A 26,958-nucleotide genomic window follows, 5' to 3' on the forward strand; every position below is an offset into this window, starting at 1 on the left:
CGAGAGGGTGTCGATCAGGTCCCAGATCTCTACAGCGTGTTGGTGCAGGGAGCGCATGTTGAGGAGAATGCATGTCTGGGGATTTGTGGTGTGTGTGTCAGGTGGGCCTTCGGTGGTAGTGGGGGTGTTGTCGATTGTGAAGGATCTGTGGCAGGTTCTGAAAGAGAACTGTCCTTCGGTGGTGTTCGGCGCGGATCTTACGCAGTCGGTGTTCTGCCAGGCATGAGTGTATGGAGGCTGGCGGGGTGGTAGAGGAGCGGCCTCGGAGAGCCAGGGTTCTGGCGCTGGACGCTGTCGGGTCGCGGTCGGGCGCAGACGAGCTTGCCTTAGGCGCACCTTTACAGACTTTGACATGTCATTTTAATGATTCACCTTGAGAGATGTTGGACAAGTATTAGTTCCCATTAGAGGATGAGCAAAGACAGAATTCTGTAATGTACTGCGTTAAGATTATTGGTGCTAGGATTGCGGTAAAAGTTAAACTGATAACCCTGTGTGACGAGAAGACTTCACAATGACTAAAGATCGAGACGTCTGTCAAACCGAATTTGAGTGTCGCGAGCTCTCAACGAACATGGGCTACCACTTTTTTTCTTTTGCAGAAAGTGTCCAAATTGTTGGGTAAGCTATAAACTCTTGTGTGAACAAACCCAGGCATAAGATTAACATTTAAAGTGTAATTTTGAGTGGCAAGAAGAAGTCTAGTGAAACCAGCTGTGGAAAGTGGCCAGTCGTATCTACTATGACCTACAAATCAAGTACCAAGTACACCCCTTTAGCACTTCACTCCCAATGGTAGATTGTGTAGTCCTTTAAAACATACTTTATTGATTCTGAGTCTCTGACCACAAAAGATTTCAAGAGAGTTTCACAGCTAGGTTTACTGGCTACAGCTTAGGAAGCCACAGCCTTTTTTCCTCAGACATTAGCTGGAAGGAAGGAGGCTCTGGAAAGCTCTTTTTTTAAGCTATCCAAAACACTGGCACACAAAGAGAGGACAGCATTCACACTTGCCAATCAACTAACTTTTGTCTGTGACAAAGTCTGTCGAAAGGAAAAGCAGGTCATGCTCAGGGAAACATTTGCACTTCAAAAACAGAGCTAGCTCATGTCATCCCACAGCCAGTGATTTAATTAACTACTGAATAGCTAAGATTGGGTCAGGGTTCTGAAATTCTATTTGTTTGCCTGGAAGGTGACATCGACCCTTCTTTTTGTGAACATTACCAACCTAATCGAATCAAAATTAATTCAACACAGTTGCTAGGCTATCATGCAACACATACTCCTTGCACCCTTCAGCCATTCAAGGCAGGTATGCCTGAGTGCAAACACATACACTCACGCACACAGAGTTATAGTGAATGAACCTAACAATTTACGCAGCAAGACTGCGAGGCCATTCAACTATAAGAATCATGAAAAAGACCTACCCTACTATTAACAATACATGCTTCTATCACTTTAAGTATCCTACAAACCAGTGAAGGGGAAGTAGGTTGACTCTCTACTAAGTATGGGCGGAAAATCCGTTACGCTCGCGGATTTTGCGGATTTTCGGTAAATTTCCAATCCGCGAGATTTGCGAATTTCCCGCAAATCCGCAAATTCGCACGCAGCGGATTTTTTTTTTCTTGGTGATACAATTTTGCGGCGCGCGGCGTTTATCATCGTTTGCCGAGTTGTTTTTCTCGATATTTTGCGAGTGCTGCGCCATTTTGGATCTTGCTGCGGGATCCCGCGGGAATTTGGCAAGCGCGATTACGTAATCGCGGCTTGCCAACTTTTGCAGCGAGCGTTTGTCAACGCGAGTTCGCCGAGATCACGTCTCGCGGTACTTCGCAATTGCGAGATTTGAGATGCGTCGAGCAGCAATAATCTCGCACACGCGAAAATATAAAATTTGCAATTCTGCACAAGAAATCCACCAGCAAGCAGCATAAACCTTCTTGAAATGATGATTTTTATCTGAATAACTCCTTAGGTTGACATGTGCCTGCACTTTTTTAGCGAGGAGTCCATTTTGGGGACGGGGGGAGGAGGGTGGGAGGAAGGAAGTGCCCCACAGTCTTCAACTTCCTGTTCCTGTCCAGCAGGCTCCTCCCAGTGCTTTGTCCATCTCCTGGTCACTTTTCATTTGGATCTGGAGCTGGAAGGATTACTTTTTGTGGATGCTGCTGGATATTTGGATTTGAGGCCTTTTTGACTTTCTTTGGATCACTGTTGGATTAGAAATTTTACAAGTAAGTTTGTTTGGGGCATTACAGTTGCTGCAACTACAATTTTGGAATTTTTGATTTTTGGGCTGTTTGCTTTTGGGGCCTTTTGCCCAGGGGTACTCAGTGGTGGGTGGACTGAGTCTTTCTGTGGGGTGTCTTGAACTTAAACATCATGGAGGGCATGGATGGATTGGGATTGTGCTGATTTTTCAGTGATTTTCGTTTTTTGTGGCTGTACTTGTGGCCTTTTCACCAGGGGTATTTGAGTCTAGCATGGGCCTAGTCTTTCTGTGGGGTGTCTTGAACTTAAACATCACGGAGGGCATGGATGGAATGGGATTGTGCTGATTTTTCAGTTATTTTCGTTTTTTGGGGCTGTACTTGTGGCCTTTTCACCAGGGGTATTAAGTCTAGCATGGGCCTAGTCTTTTTGTGGGGTGTCTTGAACTTAAACATCATGGAGGGCATGGATGGAATGGGATTGTGCTGATTTTTCAGTGATTTTCGTTTTTTGGGGGTGTTCATGGGGAGGGACAGGCCATGTGGCTGGGGGCCATTTTGAGTGCTGCTACAGGCCCTGGCCATGTGCAGGGAGGCAAGTGGCCATTTTGAATGTAGGCATTGTTGTTAGGCCTGCAACCATTTTGCCTATTTTTCAACCTTTATGCCCAGGGGTAGTGAGTCTTGCATGGGCCTAGTCTTTCTGTGGGTTGTCTTGAATTTAAACATCATGGAGGGCATGGATGGAATGGGATTGTGCTGATTTTTCAGTGATTTTCGTTTTTGGGGGCTGTACTTGTGGCCTTTTCACCAGGGGTATTGAGTCTAGCATGGGCCTAGTCTTTTTGTTGGGTGTCTTGAACTTAAACATCATGGATGGCATGGATGGAATTGGATTGTGCTGATTTAGCAGTGTTTTTCGATTTTTGGGGGTGTTCATGGGGAGGGACAGGCCATGTGGCTGGGGGCCATTTTGAGTATTGCTACAGGCCCTGGCCATGTGCTGGGAGGCAAGTGGCCATTTTGAATGTAGGCATTGTTGTTAGGCCTGCAACCATTTTGCCTACTTTTCAACCTTTATGCCCAGGGGTAGTGAGTCTTGCATGGGCTAGTCTTCCGGTGGGGTGTCTTGAATTTAAACATCATGGAGGGCATGGATGGAATGGGATTGTGCAGATTTTTCAGTGATTTTCGTTTTTGGGGGCTGTACTTGTGGCCTTTTCACTAGGGGTATTTGAGTCTAGCATGGGCCTAGTCTTTCTGTGGGGTGTCTTGAACTTAAACATCATGGAGGGCATGGATGGAATGGGATTGTGCTGATTTTTCAGTGATTTTCGTTTTTTAGGGCTGTACTTGTGGCCTTTTCACCAGGGGTATTGAGTCTTGCATGGGCCTAGTCTTTCTGTGGGGTGTCTTGAACTTAAACATCATGGAGGGCATGGATGGAATGGGATTGTGCTGATTGTTCAGTGATTTTCGATTTTTGGGGGTGTTCATGGGGAGGGACAGGCCATGTGGCTGGGGGCCATTTTGAGTGCTGCTACAGGCCCTGGCCATGTGCTGGGAGGCAAGTGGCCATTTTGAATGTAGGCATTGTTGTTAGGCCTGCAACCATTTTGCCTACTTTTCAACCTTTATGCCCAGGGGTAGTGAGTCTTGCATGGGCCTAGTCTTTCTGTGGGTTGTCTTGAATTTAAACATCATGGAGGGCATGGATGGAATGGGATTGTGCTGATTTTTCAGTTATTTTCGTTTTTGGGGGCTGTACTTGTGGCCTTTTCACCAGGGGTATTTGAGTCTAGCATTGGCCTAGTCTTTCTGTGGGGTGTCTTGAACTTAAACATCATGGAGGGCATGGATGGAATGGGATTGTGCTGATTTTTCTGGGTTTTTGTTTCGATTTTTTTGGGGTGTATAACTGAACTGATGTTCCTCTGTCTTCCATTGTTTTTAGGTGCACAAGACTCAAGAGAACCACCAGTGCCAGGAAGAAGTCCTGCAGCGGTGTGTGTGTGCAGCATAACGTCACGCGACGTCACGTCTGGCCTCAGACAACTCTACAATTCGTGCAACTGCGGCCTGCTGTCTGACCTGCTCTGAAGAAGATGGCCCTAAAAAAAGGTCTCCGTAGCTCCTCTAGCAAGAAAGTTGCTAGTAAGGAGCAGAAGAAGCAAGTTACCAAGGAGGCTGGTGTGCCAACCGCCACGTTTTCTGGGAGCAAAATAAAAAGTACGCCTGCAGCAGCAGGATCTGCTGGGGACCAAGCTGGGAGCAGCACCCTCGCTCCATTGGGTTCAGTGCCTCCACCACCACGCCAACTTAAGTCAAAGCCCTTGAGTGCGTCAGAGGCAGTCAGTGTACTTCTCCAATCACCATCGACCAGTGATGTTGGCTCATCGCAAGAAAGTAGCAGCAATGTCCCTGAATCAACACAGGTTGTTGTAACTCATCTGACAAGTGTTGAACAACCACAGCCTCAACAACAACATGTGCAAGTAGTACAAGCCCAAGTACATGTGGAAGGAGAGGCAGCGTAAGGAGATGCGCAAGCAGAGGTGCATGGAGGGTCACAAGTGCCCACAATAGTTGTTCCTCCCGAAGTAGGGGCGCATCAGGAAATTGACAATCAGACCGAGGTATCATTTGAGGAAGCCACTCCTCCTGATGATCATTCATTGTCTTCCACATCCCTAGCAAGGAAAAGATCAAGGGAGGTGTCTACATCTTCTTCAACCCACCTCCTACTGATGATCTGGATGACGATTGGGTACCACCACGGCAGCCTGAGAGTGAGGCACACCATGATCTGACAAAGATACCTAAGCGTAAAAGGAAGGTCGTCGAAAAACTCATAGCTATGGAGTGTGATGAGGCTCAACAAGAAGTGACGCATACTGCTGCTGATGAAGCCCTTCACGACGACGATCCAGTCATCATAATGGTCACTGCAGCCCCAGCGGGCATGCAGCAAAGAGACATTTTGACCCTATCCCGAGAAGCTGCTGAGCGTGATGATGATGTCGACGAGGAGTCAATGGAAACACAACAATCATTGGATTTGGAGTTAACTAGTACACCAACACCTACCGCTTCCATATTTCTTCCTCGCAAGAAGGGACTTCCATCCACCTCGATCACAATTAGTGGGGGTGAAAGTGCAAAACGTACTGAAGTTCGGCAATCCACATCCTCCACTTTATCTGGCATTAGCAGCAGGACCACCACCACCAGTATCGCCGCCTCCTCCGGCCCCCAAAGTCATTTCAAGTCTCCAGTTTGGGACTTCTTTAGTGTTTGCCCAAGAATGGAAAACGTAGCCATTTGTGGCATGTGTAAGCTTCGAGTTAGTCGTGGTAAGTTTGGTATCAACTATGGTACCGGAGGCCAGAGAGGTCATCTTAGGAGAGCGCACCCTGTCCAATGGTTTGCGCACCTAGAGGCGGTCAAGGAAGCCCGAATTGCACGTAATGAAAACATTGATTTTTCATCTGATGATGACGAGGAGGAAGAAGACGATTCAAACACTTCACTTACACCCAGTACCCCTGTCAGCAGCACACCCCATGTGGGCCACACTAAGAGTGTGGGAGAGAGTGAGACATCAATGCGGAAAAGTTCATCAGCGAGCGTAACTGGGTCGAAGATATCATCATCATCCCGTAAATCCTTGGTCCAGGGCAACATTAAAAAGATGTTGTTTACAGAAGCGCAATATGAACGCAACAACCCACTGACGCGTCTGTATAACACTAAGCTGGCTAAAATGCTAGCTCTGGACCTTCTCCCTTTTTCTTTTGTAGAAGGGGTTGGTTTTCTAGAATTAGTGGCAGCGCTCTGCCCTAAATGGAAGGTTCCTAGCCGGTTCTATTTTGCCCGAGTTGCAGTTCCAGCACTACATGAAGATGTTCTGAAGGTGATTGGGGCAGCTTTGCAGAAGAGTGCTGTTCACACTATACATCTGACAACAGACATGTGGACCAGTGGCGCAGGCGCTGCTTACATGTGCATCACTGCACACTGGGTCTCTTTTTCAGGGGCTAAAGCAAAGCTAAACGCAGGTGTTGACGCGGACATTGTTTTTAAAGCTGCTCGGAAACATGCAACACTAGCCATGTTTGGTTTGGAGAAACGTCACACAGCAGAAAACATTTTGGATGTCTTTAACACAAAGGTCCTTAACTGGCTGACCCCAAGAAAACGCCAGGTTGGTTATGTTTTCACGGACAATGGCGCCAATATAGTTAAGGCCATGAGGCTGGGTGACTATTTCAGTGCCGTGTTTGGCGCATTGTATAAACCTGGTTGTCCAAAAATTCTTGGGTAATAAAGCCAGTGCAGCGTACAGAGTATTGGACACCTGCCGAAAAATGTGCAACCATTTCAGCCATTCTTTTAAGGCCCGGAAGCAGCTGAGGAGCCTGCTATATCAACGCCAAATGCCAGTGAAAGCACTCATCCAGGAGGTGGTAACACGTTGGAACTCAACCTTCTACATGCTTGAGCGTCTGTATGAGCAGTATACGGTACTCGATCTATATTTCTTAACAGAGGGTACAGCTCAGGAGGACCTGAGGATGGGTGCGGCGCAATGGAACATAGTTCAAAGCCTGACACGCATGCTTCGTCCTTTTGAGTTCTTCACGCGTGCAGTCAGCAAGGAGGACTGTCATTTGGGAAAAGCTATCCCATTGTTGTACATGCTGGAGCACCAACTGAAGGAGGTGTGTTCTGTGTTTGAAAAAGATGTAAAAAACCAAGACTCTTTTGTTCTGGCTGAGAAATTATTAGAGCTCCTACAAGGTGATGAACGTCTTAAAATGATCCACTCAGAAGAGCATTACATTTGTGCTACTATTCTGGATCCACGCTACAAAAAGGCGCTGGCAGGCCAAGCATTCTTTCCTTTTGATGATGAACATGTTCCAAAGTACAAACGTTGGCTAGTCTTGTCAGCCAAGAAGTTTGAAAGAGAACGGCAGAAAATTGAAGGAAATGGCAGTACATCAGCAGGCCATCCCCAGTCAAAACAATCCACTTCTGCACCTGTGGCTGTGGCACAAGTGACCTCTCAGCCGTTAAAGACACTGGCAACCGGATCATCTGCACCAGACACAACAGAAACATTGGAGGCTGAAGAGGATTGGCTAGCTCGGCTTGGGTTTGGTTCTCAAAAGGTCAGAGGCACAGCAACAGCTAAGCAAAGTGGAGGAACCTTGGATGAGGACCTTGAGTCGATGGTGAAGGACTATCTGAATGATTCAACAGAGGTCTATGTTAATGCTGACCCATTGGCGTATTGGCATGGGAAAAAAGAATTGTGGCAACAGCTCACCAACCTGGCTTTAAACTACTTGTCTTGCCCACTCGCAAGCGTGTCTTCTGAACGTGTTTTCAGTGCTGCTGGTGGCATTGTAACTTCCAAACGGAGCCGCCTCTCGCCCAAAAATGTGGAGAGGTTAACAATGATCAAGATGAATCAGCACCTCATACCACCAGATTTCAGAGTACGAGAAAGTGCGCCGGATGAAGACGAGGTGGCCAGCAACATAGATGAGGGAATTTCTACTCTGTCGGGTGACACTGAGCTCACCCTGCCTGAATTCGCAGAGTATGATGACGAAGCCTTATTCTTATTCCTGGACCGTGATACCGAGCCCTGAAAATGAGACAACGAATCAATAACTTTCTTTTTCGTCCTTATTCACTTTTATTCCTGTGTGTCTGTCTTTCTTTGTTGTGCACAGTTAATATATTTCAATCAGATAATTACAAAAACAAGCCCATCAGCAGAACTGTCTTCACTGGTTTGCTAATTGATTTGAAGGTGCCGCAGTCTGCATTCCTCAGGTTCACAAGTTCAGAAGAACATGCTCCTCTATCCTCCTCCTCCAGACTCCTATTTCCATCAAAGCAGAGGGCTGGTTTACGCCCAATGAAGAAAGACTCAGCACTTGTGGGGGTGTTGTTCTACCTCTTTGCAGGTGAGTTGACGGCTCTGGGACCATTGTTGGGAAGCTCTAATACCGGATAAAAGTGGTTTGGACCAAATCCGAGGTGCAAATTTTTTAGTGTTTTTGCTGACTTGCTTGCCTTTGAGGTGCTCTTAGGGGGGGTTCCGTCTGTTTGTGGGTGAGTTTCGGGGTCTGTCAGCACTGCTGGGACACTCTAATCTTGATTGCATTTGCTTTTCAGGAAATCCGTGGTGGCAACCCCGACTTATGGCCTAGCTACGCACCGCGTTTGGACCAAAGGCCGAGAAATATTGTAAGTAGGAGATGTTGCTTTTGGCCTGTTTGGGGGTGTTGTGCTTTTTGGCGGGTGGGTTGGCGGGTCTTGGGGCATTCCTGGGAAGGTCTAATACCGGGTAGAAGTGGTTGGGACAAAATCCACGCCGATTTTTTTTTGCTATTTCTGACATTTTGCTCAATGTAGCGTTTTCGGGGGCCTGTTTGGGGGGCTTCCTGGTGTTTGTGGGTGAGTTTTGGGGTCTGGGAGCACTGCTGGGACACTCTAATCTTGATTGCATTTGCTTTTCAGGAAATCCGTGGTGGCAACCCCGACTTATGGCCTAGCTACGCACCGCGTTTGGACCAAAGGCCGAGAAATATTGTAAGTAGGAGATGTTGCTTTTGGCCTGTTTGGGGGTGTTGTGCTTTTTGGCGGGTGGGTTGGCGGGTCTTGGGGCATTCCTGGGAAGGTCTAATACCGGGTAGAAGTGGTTGGGACAAAATCCACGCCGATTTTTTGTTGTTGCTATTTCTGACATTTTGCTCAATGTAGCGTTTTCGGGGGCCTGTTTGGGGGGCTTCCTGGTGTTTGTGGGTGAGTTTTGGGGTCTGGGAGCACTGCTGGGACACTCTAATCTTGATTGCATTTGCTTTTCAGGAAATCCGTGGTGGCAAACCGGACCTATGGCCTAGCTACGCAGCGCGTTTGGACCGAAGGCCGAGAAATATTGCAAGTATGAGATTTTGCTTTTGGCCTGTTTGGGGGTGTTATGCTTTTTGGCGGGTGGGTTGGCGGGTCTTGGGGCATTCCTGGGAAGGTCTAATACCGGGTAGAAGTGGTTGGGACAAAATCCTCGCGGAAAAGCCTTTTGGCACTTTTTGTAACTTAGGGTTCGTTAGGGTTAACCCTAGCAGCAGGATTGCATGTGTTTCGGGGTGTTCTAGATTTTTGCAACTGAGTTCTGGGGTCTTAGAGCACTCGTGAGAATGTGTAATTTTGGTGGCAAGTCATTTGAAGAAAATCCATGGTGGGAAAGGGGGGATTTGGCATAGTTAAAGAAAGCCTTTGCCACTATTCTTAACTTAGGGTTCGTTAGGGTTAGCAGTATTTCTATTGCATGTGGGGGGGTTTTCGAGTCTTGGAGCGATGCTGGCTATGGATACTTTTGCTTGGTTGCTTGCAAGTGGTTTGAATGTAATCCACGGTGGGTAAGGGGGTACTTGGGCCTACTTTTACTTTCAAAGTACGTTTTGTCACCAATTTTCTGCTAGGCCTCGTTTTTTGAGATTTGATTGGGGGTCTTCTACATTTTTGCGACTGGCTTTAGTAAGGGTCTGGGTGGGAGCACTGCTGGGAAGATCTAATTTTGTTCTAAAACACAGTTTACAGTACACCTAGCTTGAGGGGAAAGATCCGCTACATTAATTTGCCCATACTTATTTATCCTTCAAAAGGTGACTCAGACAGAGTACGCACTTTCAAAAATAAGGTACTGTCTACTAGGAAAATCAAAGTGTGACTTTTTGCACTCCACAGCCTACATACCTTATATTTATTTATCAGTGGTGTTGTAATATTATATCACTTCCTGTTTTTCGTTGAATAATTACAGGCCGGGTTTCAGTCTGTGCAATGGGGAAAAAAGGATGGAGTCAGGCTTCACATTAGCGAGCCACAATTCAGCATCAGGCAGGCAGTGGACAGGGTGTCTTCTGGTCACCAACATTGATGGACGAAGCGTCAGCTGCAATGGAGGAGTGCCGCTAATGAGAGGAATTTTTTTCTGCATGCAACTTACTTACCAAATTCAACAGGACAACTACAACAACATACAGATACAGTTTCCTTTGTCTTTTTCTCTGACTGTGACTGCATTTCTTGGATCTCTCTCTGCTTCTAAATTGATCCCTTAACACATCACTTAGTCCACTCCACAATCACATCTGCACCACACATAGCCATTTGTAAGTGCTCCTACGTAATTCTCAAGTCGCAGCACGCCCCAGCCCGTAGAGGACTGGGATGGCCCCAATGATGAAGCATGTCACCAAGGGGCAACCCTGGTGAGTGAGGGGACACCTAGAAAATGAGCAATTTCTCCTTTTCTATCTACTATACGTTCCAGACCAACCCCATTGAGTGTTGTGAATTGATTTATAGTGACCAGCAAGGCTCTCAGGTATCTGGCAACAGAGACCTTATGTTGAATATAGTTATCAATAATTCCACACACGCCCTGTACTGTTGCATTCTTTCTTCCACAGTTGTCGAAAGTACTACTTACTTTTCACTGACATGCATGCAGTAGTGCATGCACTTTCAAAGATTGATGGATAGGTTTGTACCCAAAGATTTGTTTATGTTCAATTGTTTGTCCATGCTGTGCTTTTTTTACAGGGTGTCTTCTGGTGACCAACATTGATGGACGAAGCGTCAGCTGCAATGGAGGAGTGCCGCTAATGAGAGGAATTTTTTTCTGCATGCAACTTACTTACCAAATTCAACAGGACAACTACAACAACATACAGATACAGTTTCCTTTGTCTTTTTCTCTGACTGTGACTGCATTTCTTGGATCTCTCTCTGCTTCTAAATTGATCCCTTAACACATCACTTAGTCCACTCCACAATCACATCTGCACCACACATAGCCATTTGTAAGTGCTCCTACGTAATTCTCAAGTCGCAGCACGCCCCAGCCCGTAGAGGACTGGGATGGCCCCAATGATGAAGCATGTCACCAAGGGGCAACCCTGGTGAGTGAGGGGACACCTAGAAAAAGAGCAATTTCTCCTTTTCTATCTACTATACCTTCCAGACCAACCCCATTGAGTGTTGTGAATGGATTTATAGTGACCAGCAAGGCTCTCAGGTATCTGGCAACAGAGACCTTATGTTGAATATAGTTATCAATTATTCCACACACGCCCTGTACTGTCACATTCTTTCTTACACAGTTGTCGAAAGTACTACTTACTTTTCACTGACATGCATGCAGTAGTGCATGCACTTTCAAAGATTGATGGATAGGTTTGTACCCAAAGATTTGTTTATGTTCACAATTGTTTGTCCATGCTGTGCTATTTTTTCTTGTCTCCCAAAACCTTTCCCAAAAACCCCCGTACCCATCCATTTTTCAAACCCTAACCCTCTTCCCCCGGGCTGTGTGGTTTTGATTGATGTGTGACTAAATTACAGCAATAAATCCACACACTTGCTGGGGAGGATAAGGTGATAGCAACAGGCTGGTGAAGAAATCCGAGGATATATTCTTACTCTGCTTGACAAAGACCCATGGCTAATGTCAAAGAACTTCAACCGAATTAGTCATACTTTACCATTTGTTAGGCTACAATGTGGCACTGTTCTAGTGTACTTCTGTCACCTGCTATATTCTCTATTGTACCGTTGTATTGCTCAGGAGGACAAACCAGATTTCATTTCCTTTTTTTCATACGCATGCAACTGCCACTGTGTCACACCTCTAGTAGCACCGCTATGAGGAAATTCTATCCGCCCAGGATTGCCAACCTTATTCGCTGTTTCCCGTGGAGCCAGCCCTGGGCCTAGCCCTACTTGCAAACAGAAATTACAGGTAAGATAGGCGTTTGGTTGGAGGTAGTATAATGGAGTATTAGGAGAGACGAGAGATTGGATTGACAGTAGTACTACTAAAGTCCTAGGACTATTCAGGAAAACAAACTTACTGTTAAACCCCCACCCACCAGACTCAAAAGCAGTAAAAAACAGGTATGGTCAGATAAAGTTTCAAAAATTATATTTTTATAGCCCTAACAAAATAATCTCCCGCAAGACCCTCCCTAACCGCAACGATTGTCCTTCAAAAGTCCCCAAAAAACCCAACTCCCAATTCCCACCCCCCAAAAGTCTCTAAAAAAGGGGCAAGGGACACTATGCAGGGTGCTGTTGGATTTAGCAGCCAGGGCATCATGCTCCTTTGAGGAGGGTGGCAAGTTTGAAGCGGAGGCCCTCCACCGAGTTCTTACAGTTATGGACCTCCTGCTCCAGGTAGGACAGTCTGAGGGATAAGCGGCGCCGGTGTGCCTTGCAAATCTTGTGAGGGGCAGCTGCTTTCTTTGCTGCTCGGCGGTGGTGTTTGGCTTTGGTAGCCCGGCTCCGTACCGCTGGAGCACTGCGCTGGCTGGCAGCCCGCACGGAGGAGGATGCAGCTGTCCCAGTGGACGTTGTTGTTGTACCAGACTGCGCCTCCTCCTCCTCCAAGGCCACCAGCCGCCGATATTCAGCGACAGTGGCATCCAGCCTCCGTTGCCGGGCCATTCGAGCCAGCTCCTTCCTCCTTGATGGTGTCTTTGATTTGGAAGGAGCAACTACATGAAGAAAGAAAGACATAGTCTGTAACCAATGCTCCTTAAGATTAACACAAAATGATTGAGCAGAAAGTTGTCACAGTACACGTAGCAAATTGAAAGCACAGTACATAACTATTGAGGACAGTATCTATGTAACCTCCGACTTCTTCATCCTTGCTTTAACATTAGTGGGAGTTTAAGGAACAAATTCTACGAGCACTATGGACTTCCATTACAGTCGACTATGACAGTACACCACTCTTATTCTTCTTCTTCTCTCTTGTTTAGGAAAATTGGTACGTTATCTTATGCAAGCCGGCATAATGCCAGCGCAGTGAACTTGCACCCGAGAAAAACAGACGCACACCATGGTGAGTGAGACAGACTTGCGTTACTGTACCGGTCCAGTACATGCAGGTGGTGAAGCTCTTACTTTTCTATTACGGGTGGCACTGAGAAAACTCTGTTAAAAGGGCTACTGCTTAATTAATTTAGCTTTCACCCTACAGTGCAAATGAGTATTAGAAAAGGAAAATGAAGAAGCTAAATTATCTGATTATCTATCACTTCACATGGGATGTATTTGATGACATATGGGATGACTTTAGGTGCTTTGCTTATTATTGAGTGAACAGTGATACCCCCACACATGAATGACGTACTACTACTAAACTAAAATTATTAAGAGAGGTAGGGAGTGTCCACCGTAATAACCGGATATATGCTGTGCTTGCAGTTGCAATACAAACTACTGCTACTATTCATGGTAGTATTTGGACAACGTTACAACTTCTTTTCCTTGCCTTTCCTACACTGGAACGGACGTGCGGGTGCGGTGTTACATGCTCTTCAAAGTAACACTTAGTTCATCCAGTGACCGTCTACTCTCTCTAGATACACATATGCTATCTAAGAGTCAGATAGCACCATGAATGATCCAGGCATCCATCCATTCAAAGTATATGCACACATACAGTTTCTGTCTCACCCACCCAGGCTGTTCTCCTTCCACCCATCCTTGCTTCATCATTCACCCAGCCATGCACCATACCATATTCTTTCCTTCCCAGCCACCTCGGGGACCAAGCAAACACATATCATTCTTCTTTGTCAGTCATCATTACATTTCTCGTCCTTCCACACTTACTTACACCCTTCTTTCGCTTTTCGTTCATCCCATCCATCAAGTTCACCTCAGATCTGATTGGGATTCTTCTCGCCAAAAACTTCACAGCTAAGTCGAAGTACATTTAGAGGAGGCTACTACCTGGTTTATTTATAATACACCCGTGCAGAAAGCACACTCTGCAGTCTTTAATCTCAATGACTAAGGAATGTATAGCTTACCTCTGCCCGCCACCACCGTGTGAACCCTCACAGGCATGTCCTTGTCCGGCACTTGCACCGCCTCCTCCCCAGAGTTGTCCTCCTCGTCCAATGCCACCACCACCTCCGCGCTGGCCCCGTCTCCAGATGTTCCACCTACAAAGTACATTTAATAATGTTAGAATACACCACTCACTACTATATAATATTTGGTCTAGGAGGAAGAAAGAAATGTGAAAAAAACAGTTTACAATTTAATAATTTATGACTGTGTACTCTAAAGTAAAAATGTCCCTTTTTCCAGGGAAGGCTGTTGTCTTGCTGCACTTTTTGGCACAACTGATGAATGTTTGCTTTTTACTTTTTAACACGCAACACTTTTTCTCCTAACAGACAGAAGCTTGACTTCTAAGAACACGAGCGGGATCAAGTTCAATGTGTCCAATTAATCGTCAGCACTAAGCACTTTTCCATTTTCAGTTACACGTTCACTTTTATGACAAACTTGATTTTAATAAATGTGTTTACTTTTACTAAAGCTTTTAAACTTAAATAGACTCTGTGGTTTTTGGTCCTCCAGACTAGAGTGGATGAGCTAAAGGTTTTGGAATTTTTGCAAGCATGAGTCCGTGCCTCTGCCATCGGTGACTTTGGGAGCTAAATGACTCTGCCACACTATCTAGTCAGTAAGGAGATTGGGGGTTCAACTACAAAGTCTGTTATCACTGAGGTATGTGGAAAGTCTAACAGCACCTATTATAATTGATAAGCTAAGCAATGCATTATTTAGTGTCCATAGTTCTATTTGTGCAGATTTGTCCCTGCAACAGTAGTAGAATGGATTGTCCTCCTATCCAAACCAAAACTAAAGTAGTATCTTATTCTTTCTTGGTGGTCATTCACCTTTTTATTGTTGGCAATGGTCAAAGCATAAACATTTAGAATACTTGAAAAGACATTATGGACAATCCCAGAGGACTGCACTCAGTGCATAGAGCTATTGCTGACTAGAATGGGAGTCCAATGGAAATGCCAAATGTGCAATCTTAGTTAGCTACACAGACAGACTAATAAGAATAATCTAGTAATACCACACAGAGTCATAGTCGAGGCAGGATAAGAATTTAGATCCTGTCTACAAGAAGATCAAAGACGATTTAGAAAAAATCGAATGAGGAACGCTAGGAAAAAATAAGTACTCTATATTAAAATTAAAACTTACTGGGGCCAGCAAAGGAGCCATCGCCTGCCCGGTCCTGGCCTGCCTCGTCAACAGCACCCTCCTCCTCCTCCTCCTGTGTCCTCCTCTTGCCCCTGGGGGAAGCTGATGTACAACATGAAAGAAAGAAAAACAGAAAACATGGATGATATTTCTCAACCAAATCAAACATTTCAAAAGAACTAACAAAATATTTTTGCGAAATAGCAAATAGGGAACGACTCCACGGGATATATTATTGACCAATCTCATGTGGTCGACTACGTTATTACTTTAGTATTGCTTGATTTCCGGACCGTCGAATTGGAAACTACCCTATGTAACTCACTAAACAAAGTACTAAAAAGGTTTGCCTAGGATTGGTAGGCAGCAGTCCGCAGCACGCAAAGTGACAGCCAAAGTCCATCGTGATTGAAGATCAGCGACAACACTAAAGTTTCCTACTACATTAACCAGTCATTAAAATACTCAAACTATTAATCCACCACCACTATTTCTTCTTATCGCCATGTGTACAAAGGAAGGACTGGACTTGAGTCTGTAGGGGCTGATTTAGAAGCCCCTTGCGGCTCTTTTGCTCCATTGTTGCGTGACTTTTGTGACGCAGTGACAGCACAAAAGAGGCGCAATGGTGCGGCATATATTAAAAACGTGACGCATATGGGAGATTCATCACGTTGTAAAGCCCTGCGCCAATAGGGGGCGTTCCGGCACAAGGGAGGGCGTTCCTGCGCAGGAACGCATCCTAAAAGTGGCTGAGGGAAATCTACAAGATTTCAATCAGTCCCTTTGAGGACAATGATGCGTGACTCAAACCCTGCGCCTGCTTGAAGCAGACGTACGGCTTGACGCAGCATTGGGGACATAGGGCACCCCAGAGCATTGATGGAGCTGCACCATCGTTGCGGCGCAACTCCAGCAATGAGCCGCATTTACGGCACAGATGCGTAACGCTTTGTTCACGTTTTGGGCCCATGGTGCTCCGCATTGTAAATACGGCGCACCATGGGTAATGGTGGCGTGACGCACAATTACTGGCGCATCCCTGCTACTTTGCAGGGATGCGCCGGTAATTAAAAATCAGAACCTTAGTGTGTAGCATTACGCAGTTCTTTAAACTACACTCATACATAATTTCACAGGCCAATTAAATGAACACAAAATCTAAAACAAATAAGCATAGTAGCAACACTACTGACAAGAAGGAGAGCAGTGTACCTGAAATGCACAGAAGATTTTGAAATATAATTTACCTACAATGTAATGAGCAGCATTATTGCTCTTGGTAAAAAACAAAAATGTGCAATATAATAACACAGCAGGAGAAAACATAGTAGTAAAGAAATAGCTACTACTACTCACCAAGCCCGGGGATCTCAAGGCCAAGGAGGTCGAGCAGATCTCGCTCACGGGTCAGGACATCTGTCCAGCGGTGGGTGGCCTGGTTGTAGATGCGCCAGACCCGAGAGTGGTGGTAAATGGCCTGGCACACCTTCTCCTACCGCTTCCGGCGCTCCCTGACCCCGTACCCGGCACTGATCTTGCCGCCTCCCATGATGGTCCTGGGGAGGCGGCGCTGAACCTAAAAAATGAGTTGGCCCACCTCCTCCGGGTTAAAGATCTCCCTGGGTACGACCTCCTCCCCCCTCAAACGCCCGCATGGGAGCCGGACACGGGGTGCGGGACCCTTCCCCTTCTCGGGATGCTTCCCGGCTCCCTTCACCATGGTCTGGGCGGAAAGGAATAAAGAAAATAGAATAGGGAAGAGAAGAAAAGAAAAGAGTTTAAAAAAGTAGTTTAAAATTAACCAAAAGTAGCAGTAAACACAAAAATATAGGGCTAGAAAAATAGAGGGATAGATAATAAGTAAAATAGATCAAAAAAAACTTCAAACAAGCAAAGGATGGCAGAGATTGACAGAGGATACAAAGACCATGCCCAGAACCATAGCAATGAATGAGAAACAAGATGGCCGCGCCCGTTCACGACCGCGCGGGTAAGTTCGCGCGAGATTTTCCTTGCGAACATGCGCGAAACTGTACTGGCAAGCCGCAGACTTTGCGAGATTACACTTCGCGCCCGGAAACGGAAATACGTCAGGCAAACAAGATGGCCGTGCCCTTGCACGACCGCGAGGGTAACTTCGCGCCTTGCGCTACGAGCGGCTTGCAAAAACGCACATAACCTTGACAACGAACACGCCGCAAAAAAACAAATTGCATATTCGCACGAATTTGCGGCTTCCGAATCCGTTCTCGCGCGTGTTCGCGCCCCGCGAATCCCGCGAAATTGCAGAAAAACGAATTTTTCAAAACTGAAAGCACTCGGCAGGGGCAAGAGTTCAAACTCATCATTAGAAACAATTCCCTGTAGTGCTTCCTGACTGGGGCCCCTCCAGAATTCAGTTGCTAGTTGCAACAATTGTATGACCTTGCTCTGACCCTCACAGCAGGCTCATAGAATAGCTACAAGTAGGCCACAAAGGTCCTGGGAAAAAAAAATGCACTGCAACAGAAAGCAAATTACAGATAAGGAAGCAGGTGCCAGACTGGAATTTTAAAACAGTGCACATTAATAAACTAACCCCAAATTAATTCATGTCAGTTGAAGCAGGGCTGGTGTGCTTGCTTTTGCCCCCCATAATCTACAGTGATGATGAACCAGAGGGTGGCATTGATGTAACAGAGGGTTGCAGTGGTGAAACAGAGGGTGCTGGGAACCTGTGATGATGAACCAGACGTAGAAACAACATAATCGCGACCGCTGCGTGCCGAAATGTAAGTTCGCAATTGCGAACTGGTACGAAACCCTCGCGAACTGGCAGAAATCCTTGCGAACACAAAAAAAATCCGCAAATTCGCTAGAATTCGCGGATTTTGCGGATTGCGAGTTCGCAAATCCGCAAAATTTGCGAACAGGAGATTCGCAAAATTAGCCCATGCTTACTCTCTACAGACCACAGATGGCGCCTCTGGGTGACAGCACATTGTCTGGGTAACAGCACATTACAGTATCAAGCTACATCGTCTTTTATCACAAAACTATGATTTACATGATTACTGAGACCACAAAGAAAATGAAAAATTGGACAGAAACCTGCATGATAGTCCACTCAAGGCAGAGGTTCATGGCCGCAAATCAAGCAAAGGAAGCATATAATAAAGCTCCTTAAATGTATAGGAATTTTGCAAAAAATAAATTGTTAACTTAAGAACTTTATTTGTACTTAATTGAAAAGTCATCTTCTTATATTCTTATAAAGTAAATGTTTCCTTTCATGTTTTTCCATTCTAAAGTCTTCCCATCACCCTTGATTACTTTTTACAGCAACTCCAGTCTGTAATGGTGGCATGGGGTTAGCCAACTTCACTGCTTGTCCCAATACCTTGGGCAAGTACAGACAGGAGCCCCACATCAATGGTCAGACAGCTGTGGCCTATAGGGACACAGGGGCTAGTATCACCATGGTGACAGAGAAACTAGTGCCCCCAGAACAGCTTTTACCTGGGTTCACATACCAGGTGACCAATATTGATGGAGTCAGGTCAGACCATGCCATGGCAGTAATAAATCTCAGCTGGGGATGTGTCACTGGTCCAAAGAGAGTGGCAGTGTCTACAAACTTGCCTGTAGATTGTTTACTGGGCAATGATCTGGAGATCTCAGCCTGGGCTGAGATAGAAAAAGAAACCCATTCCAAAATGGTAGGCCTTCCTGGAAAGGTTGGTAGGGCTGTGATGGCCACAGCCTTAAACTATGGATCACTCCACTCAGACAGAAAGCATTGGGGAGGAAGAAAAGTATCCCTACCAACAGACTTTAAGTGAGGGTCAGCCTCCTCAGGCAACTGACCCTACCCGTTGTGAAGGAACTGCCCCAGAGGTAGTCAGGACTAGCCTGGCAGAGCCCCTGATGACAGTGGACCCTTCCAAGGTGATACCCAGTCTTGAGCAGGTAACCTGCCCCTCTCTACCCTGCCTCAGCCAGCCCAGGGCTGTAGAGGTCAGGGAGGCCAGTGGACCCCAAAGGGCCCCCTGTACAGAGGAACCCCCCATCAGCAGATTAGGGGCACCCAGTCTAGTAGCCCTAGCCAGGTGAAAATTCCTCAACCCTCTGAGGCATCTCCCTTACCCTTGTGTAGGAACCTCCCCCTGATGGACTCTGTTGGGCACAGGCAAACCTGGGACCCAGTGGCCCCAAACCTGACCTGTCCCTCCAGTGGTCCAACCAAAGGGACCCAGCCTCCAGCTGTAGGCAGCCAGAGGTTGACCCTGAGAGCACAGTGCAACTCAGTCATCGAAAGAAAGGCATGCATGGTGGATAGTGATTGGAGAAAGCTGAGCCCAACGTCAGTAGGGCCTCACTTCAGTACTCCGTCCCAGCACCAGCCACTTAGTCAATATAGGCTTACCTGGACAAGGATAGCCTTATCGTCTTTCATTTTGGGGAGGGAGTTGTGTAGGAAGGTGGATATCTGACTATATGGTTACTCCCACTTTCTTCCTGGTGTTTTGCTGGTTTTCGACTTAGTTGGCCTGGGACTCTGCTATTCAGGGCCCCAGTCTATCTGCTTTCTCTATAAAATGGTCCCAACGTACTTTAGGTACATACCAGATTGGTTACTGGGTCACCCTTGTGAGCCCTTGTATAGTGCACCATAGGTACCCAGGGCATAGGTGCACCCTAGGCCTACCAGGGGCTGCAGCATGTATTGTGCCACCCCTGGTCTCCTTCCAAACTGACACCACAGGTCTGTTCACACAACCTGGGTAAGGTGGTGTAATCACCCCTTACTTAGATATAGTATACCTATATCTATATATACATATAGACACATATACACCTATAAGTCACTCCTATGCCAGGCCTTAACAATCCTAGAAGCAGAGTGCTTGGTTTTATGTGAGAGGGTGCAATAGCATGAGCTGAGACCCTCTCCAGCTTTCTGAATCATCTCCTTATAGCTGTTCTATGATATAGCCATACCATATACTCTTAAATGCATTATAATCCTCGCGGTTAATGCTAACTTTGGTTTGGCTTTATCAAAACATGTTGTGTAAGGTGTCAAACATTTTGGAATACTACCCACTCTCCCCCACCCCACGCCAGTCCTGGCGGCGGGGGTAGTATCCCACCCTTCTAGAGGGAGAAGACATGTAGTTACTGGTTTACCCGGTTAAAGTTAAACAGAGCCTCAGCATCACAAAATGGATGCTGCTACCACAGACACGAGTCTGACCTCCTGTTGCTGGACGAAACTCCGGCAGGGGAGGCTTGGACATTAGGTTTCCTGTCCAGCGAGGTGCCAGCATCTCCCCAGACAGGCTTTTGTGTATTGGGGCAGGGAGGGCTGCATTCAGTGAATGCTTTCCAGACACTCCATGCATTTCCCAGTTCAAACTAGTTGCTGGGGCACTCTGGCCCAACTCTGGCGTGAACATGGACAAAGGGAAAGGGGTGGAACCACCCCCTTCCCAGGTCCACCCATAGGAGGGACCATAAGGGTAGTCCAGCCCCTAAACTTAGTATAAGTATAGGAGCCCAGTCACTAGGACTTTAGATTACCCTGGACGAAAATCTGAAACATAAATCCTGGACCTCTGACATTCCATATCGACTGGAAGACGGAAGACATCTCCCTTGTGGTCAAGGAGTGACCACCCTGTCCAAACAGGCACCAACAGCAACTTTGCCATTCTGCATTTTTGAGGCTCCTGCCAGATCCTGAAGAATCTGTGACACAGGACACAGACTTCCAGACATCTCTGACCCTGACCTTCGCTCACAGCAAACCTGAGACCCATAGCGGACACGAGAGATGTGGGCCGGAACTCCTGGACAAAAGGCATTTTGCAAGGTGTACTCACTTCACGAGGCAACTCGAAGTTGTGCATTGGGTTGCTTGAAGCCCCAGACCCGAGCACTATTTGCACCGAAGCTCAGAGACCCCCACTCCACGGGTGACCCGTGGGCCCCACTTTTGCATTTCAAATTGATGCGTCTTTGCGGTTCCTAGACTGTTGGCTAGTGAGCCCCCCGAAAAATTTCCTTTACATCTTACTTGCTTTCCTGGTTGCTCTAGGCTTGCTTCAACTTCCCTACAAAGGAGAAATTCCTCAGACCTTGCTGGTCTGCTCTGAAGTCAATCTTGACATTGTGCATGGGTTGCGTTTGCCAAGGCTTGGGTCCAGTCTGGATACCAACACCGCAGTCAACTAGATCCTTTGTGGGACAGCTAAAATCCCGCTCCTGGTTGTCGTCGACGCCTCCTGGCTGAAGAGACAAACTTCACATCTTCACCTGGAATCACCCGACATCTGGTGGCATCTTCCTATCGCCGCCCTGGTCACTGGCAAGTGACCCAGACTCTGTCCCTTCTGCTTTCAGGTTCTACAGATCTTCGATCCACCCTTGGATCCACCCGGACACTTTTCCTTGGATTGCCAGCAGCACTTCTTTGCAGCTCTCCATTGAAAACGACAATGAAACCCGACACGAAAAGAAACCTATGCACCCGGCTTCCCTGGGTGAGGTAACACGAGTACTCCGGTGATCCCGTGGGTCTTGACTCTCGAAGTGTCCTCGTTTAAAAGGGTTCCATCCTAGTCCATCCGGAAGTGCCCTTAACTTGTATATTTGCAACTTTTTTGTTTCCCATAGAAATTCAATAGTAACCCGTGGCTGTGTTTAGACACTGCACGCGTCTCCCGTGGGCCTCCTACTTCCTAACCTTTGGTTGTTTAGAGTAGCCCCAGCGATTCCACAGGCCCCAGGCCTGCTTTCTAATTCTCTCATGGTTCTTATACCACTATTTTAGTATATGGTTTGTGAGGCCCCTAGGGCATAACGTATACTGTGCAACTTATCGTATAGTAATTGAGTAACTTGTATTGTACTTTTACCTCTGACCTCATAAAGAGTGCAAAGGGGTTGTGTTTAGAATAAATACATATATATTTGATATATACCTTGTGTGGTGTCCTTCCATTTGGTACTCAAAGGATTATAATTGGTAAAACAACTTGCTTAATACGCTCCCTGAAGTCCTAGCCTGATGACTGCTGGTCCATGCTACCACTAGGATAGCTTTCTATAAGGTTAACTTTACAACCACCATCAATAAGGGTCGATTAGACTGGTGCAAGGTGCCCACTGGAACTAGTGGACATCATATGCCAGGCTAACTTCTCACAAATGTTATTCGGAATTAATTTAATGATATTAGCAGCTTTTGTTAAATGATTTTTTACATGTCAATTTAAAAAAAACTCTGTTTTTGAGTAGCTTTTAATTACATCAATATTTTAATTTAGAACTAACAATTACACGAAACGAATGTGTATATTCAGACTGGTCCTATCATATTTATTTAAACAAATATGGAAAAACCATCTGCCTTTTAAAGAAATGCGCGTGACCTGCAGTAGAATGTGCAATCCGCTATTCTCAGATTTAGCAGGATGTCTGATTGCCTCTTTGACCGTCTTGTGCCACTAACCCTAACATTTTGTCAAGTGCACTCGAAAAGCCAATCAATCCAGGTTGCGAACCAATAAAAACTCATCTTGTGAGGAAAGATTGGGGGCATCAGTGCAGTAAAGCATCAGAATGACTAGCTGTACACCTTCACACCTCACAGATTTGTTTTAATGAGTGCGGCATGGCTATGGTATTCTGCTTCTAGGTAGGAGGTGGCATTTTGGTTTGTTTTCTTCAGAAACTCGATAGTATTTCAACACTGCCCATCAAGTTTAACTTTGGAGATTACGCTCACTTCATGATAATCACAGGCATGAGTCTAGCTCGCAAGGGGCAATGGGAGGTGGCCTTTTCCTTTTCTAGCCTTTTTTCACTGCTCCTAAGTTGCAGGTTTCAAGGGGGCATTTACAATAGAAGAGACGGAGTGCTGCGTTAGCCTCCTTCGCTTAACCCTGCACACCGCCACTTCAGAAACGCAGGGGTGAACCAAATGCACAAAAATATGGCACAGACCTGCGTTTCCTTCGATCTGGCAATACATTTAGCTACGTAGCGCTCACGCAGGCACCCTTGCAAAATAGTGCAAGGGTGCCTGCGTTGCATTGCAAAATAGTGTTTTGTCATTTCTATGTGTGCTGCTTAATGCAGCACACATAGAAGTTGCACAACATCATCTTTTAAATGATTGTTTATGTGCAGGAAGGGACACCTTCCTGCACATAAACAATCAATGGTGTTTTGCTGTTTCCATGTGTGTTGCACAACGCAGCACACATGGAAACAGCAAAAACAAGGAGAAATTAAACATGTCTTCTCACTGTGCCAGGATAAGATGAAGTTTTTGCTAGTCTTAATTTTGGCGCTGCCCCATACTGTTATGTTATGTTATGTTATTCACTCTTATATAGCACTCAAATCACCCTGGGGCATCTTGGCGCTGCCTAGAGTGGCACATCGCTGACAGGTCAGCTGAGCTGGGTTGCAGTTTAGTACAAAAAGGCTTTTAGGTGCTTCCTAAATTAAGTACACAATGGGATTTCCCTAAGGTATTTGGGGAGACTTACACCACCCTTTTAAATATGGGCCAGCATCAAAATCAATGGGTGTTGTGGTGGAACGCCCACCGCAACACCCATTGCCCTTCCCTTTCACGCTAAGTGTGGCGCGAAAGGGTGCCTTATTTACAAGGCAGTGTTAAGCCACGTTAAGTGGCTTAAAGTTTCCTTGTAAATAAGGCGAATCCCCTAAGGCCACCACAACATCATGAAAAGTGATGCTGTTGTGGCAATAGGGGCTTGTAAAATATCCCTAGGTCTCTTTCCTATGCCAGATCGGTAACAAAAAGTTTCCTTCTCTTTCTAAGCTGCAAACATCTTTTTTCATTTTATTTGTATTTACTCCAACTAATAACAACTGTCGAACCAGTAGAAAACAATCTGGTCACACCTGATTCCCTACGGTATGGGCACATGTAAGGTGAACCTAACTATGTAAATAACCTTATTTATAACTTGAAAAGCATTTACACCGATAACATTTTGCTTTCACAGCCAGACAATTCTCATGTGTATCTACTTGTCAAAAACTTCCACAGCTAAAACACTGAGTTTTGTTCTTTCTGTATAATTATCAGATGATTTCAACTTGCATGAACATTGTTTTGGTCGCAACATTCACTTCCTGCAAGTTTACTTCACAACAATCTATATGTGAAGTAACTTTGTCTTCAGACTTCAAAACAGATTAATAGATGGAAGTGTCTGCCATCTTTTTGGCAATTGCAATTGCTTTTTCAAAAGTAGGGCCATTTATGCTCAATTACTAGTCCTGTTGATGAACTGATCTTTTATGATCTCATCATGCAAGTCTTTTAACTTTCATGAAGCTGCTAGCACACGTAAACATCCCACATAAAAGGCAGGACATATACTTTTAAGTTTTACATGTCCTGGCAGTGGAAAACCCTCAAATTAGTTTTTCTCTACAGGAAGGCCTATCTTTCCCATAGGATAACACTAGGATTTCTTCATTACACTTTATGAGTGTAATGCCCAATTATGAATAGGTAGACTTTTCAAGTTTGGTGTCTCTGGAATCAAAATTTAAAATCTAATTTACAGTGAAGTCGGATTTTAAATTGCAATTCCTAAAATGTCACTTATTGAAAGCTGGCATTTTCTTACCATAGCCATATGGGACCTGCTGCCTGTCTCTGATCGGGTGACAGCTGGGCATTGAGCGGGTGACACCTGGGCATTGTGTATTCTCCATTGACAGCCAGACACAATTGAAGCTTAGGTATGACCTGATGGGCCATCCTGGACCGAGCCTCACTTAAAACTGAATGGGCTGTTTCCTATCCCCACACAAAGGGCTGCATAACTCCCTGTAGTGCGTTTGCAGCCTGAGCAGAAAGGGAGAAACTCTGTGCACATCCAAAGGCATGTATTTGATGCCCCTCCACTTCAAAGGCACAACTGGGTATAACAATCCATTTCTATCAAATGTCGAAAGACAAATAATGAAATTGTTTATATCCTAGGTAAATATAAATTGAGATATATGTTACCTAAGCCCCCTGTGGGTAACACAGAAATACAAAATGTATACACTATTAAAATACCAGAAGACACAAATAGGTGTCTGGATGTAATCCCGCCTCTCAAATGTAAAAGCAAAAGGAAAATCCTTGGGCTGTTAAGTAGTGAGTTTCAATAAAGGGGGTCAGTGAAAAAATGTTTATTCTGTGAAGTTCAAATTCAATAATTTGATAAAGAAGTATTCATTTTGAGAAAGGGTTGTGGCCAGTATTGTGGAGGAGCTCAAAGAGGTGAATGCACCAAAGGATGACCATAGGTTAGAACACATGGGGCCTTATTTATGAAGGCCTTGCGCCACCGGTGCGTCACTTTTTCCCATGTTAAAAGTGACGCACCGGTGGCAAGGCTTTCATAAATGAGGCCCATGGGCTGGAGTAAAATGAAGATCAATAATTTAGTCTAGATATTGCATGACCTGTTTGAGAGCAAATATATTGATTTGACTCACAAAACATTAGAAATGGATAAGGAGAAAGTATTGAGTGCACCTAGCGTGACAATGGTTATGTCTGTTCTCCACGCTACGCACTTGCTCTGATTTAGAGAGCTCTATATATTAAAGTCGCATCTCTCACCAACACCCACTAGAAATGAAAACTTCCTGTTGATCGTCTCACATCTTCTGCCTACGATTTAGTACTAAAGTAATACATTTCATTAAAAATTAAAAAGAAAGGTTCTTAAAAGCCTTTCAAATAACCCCTACATTTAAAATATTATATTGTTTTAAAATGTTTACTTGAACAAATGTAATGTTTAAAATCCTAAAACTATTCATATATTCATTGTATTTTATACATTTTGTGATATTTTAATGAGCAATTACAAATTTAAAATAATTATTACAAATCTGTTTTAAGTTTGTACATTTAAAAAAAATTCATAGAAACATTTTAGAATGTTCTAGGTAATGATAGGCAACAGTACTTCTTACCAATAGGCAAAGGTCTTTGTTATAATCCATAGTATTTATTTACATGTTACAGGTTGCTATATTAGTCCTATCCACAATGTGTTCAGATGCTTATTATAGATTGCTTAATTACTATTATTAATATTGGGCTATTAGCTGGCCCTACACTGGGTAAGGTATTTGGTTTATACCTGAAGGTTACATTGTACTTGGTATCTTCCTCCACCCCTCCCTTTCCTACCCCTTGGAAGGTTCTGACCCCTGGAGGCTGCTGTAGAATGTTGACAGTAGGAGACTGTTCGTGAGGGAAGAATGAACTGTTGTGTCCTGATATTCTGCTGGCGCTGTGGAGGCCGTGATTAAAGGAGAAGTTAAATCAGACCTGGTCTGTTATCTTTTCAACAGTCTTCTTGACAGCAATGTGATTGGAACCTGGTATATTGTCCAGTTGGACACTTGTGTTACAGGCAAACTTTAAAAAGAAATCCATTTGCTGGTTAACAGTTGATACAGTGGAATAATCGTTTCCATCGAATTTGCCCCAATGACTCAATGGCCACTCTTCTGCATTTCTTTCCTTTTGTACATCTTGATTATTTTAATGAGGTGGGATTATCTGAACATTTAATGGACATGTTGA

This window comes from Lissotriton vulgaris, chromosome 3_1 (genome assembly GCF_964263255.1).
Source record: "Lissotriton vulgaris chromosome 3_1, aLisVul1.2, whole genome shotgun sequence".
NCBI classification, from domain to species: Eukaryota; Metazoa; Chordata; class Amphibia; order Caudata; family Salamandridae; genus Lissotriton; species Lissotriton vulgaris.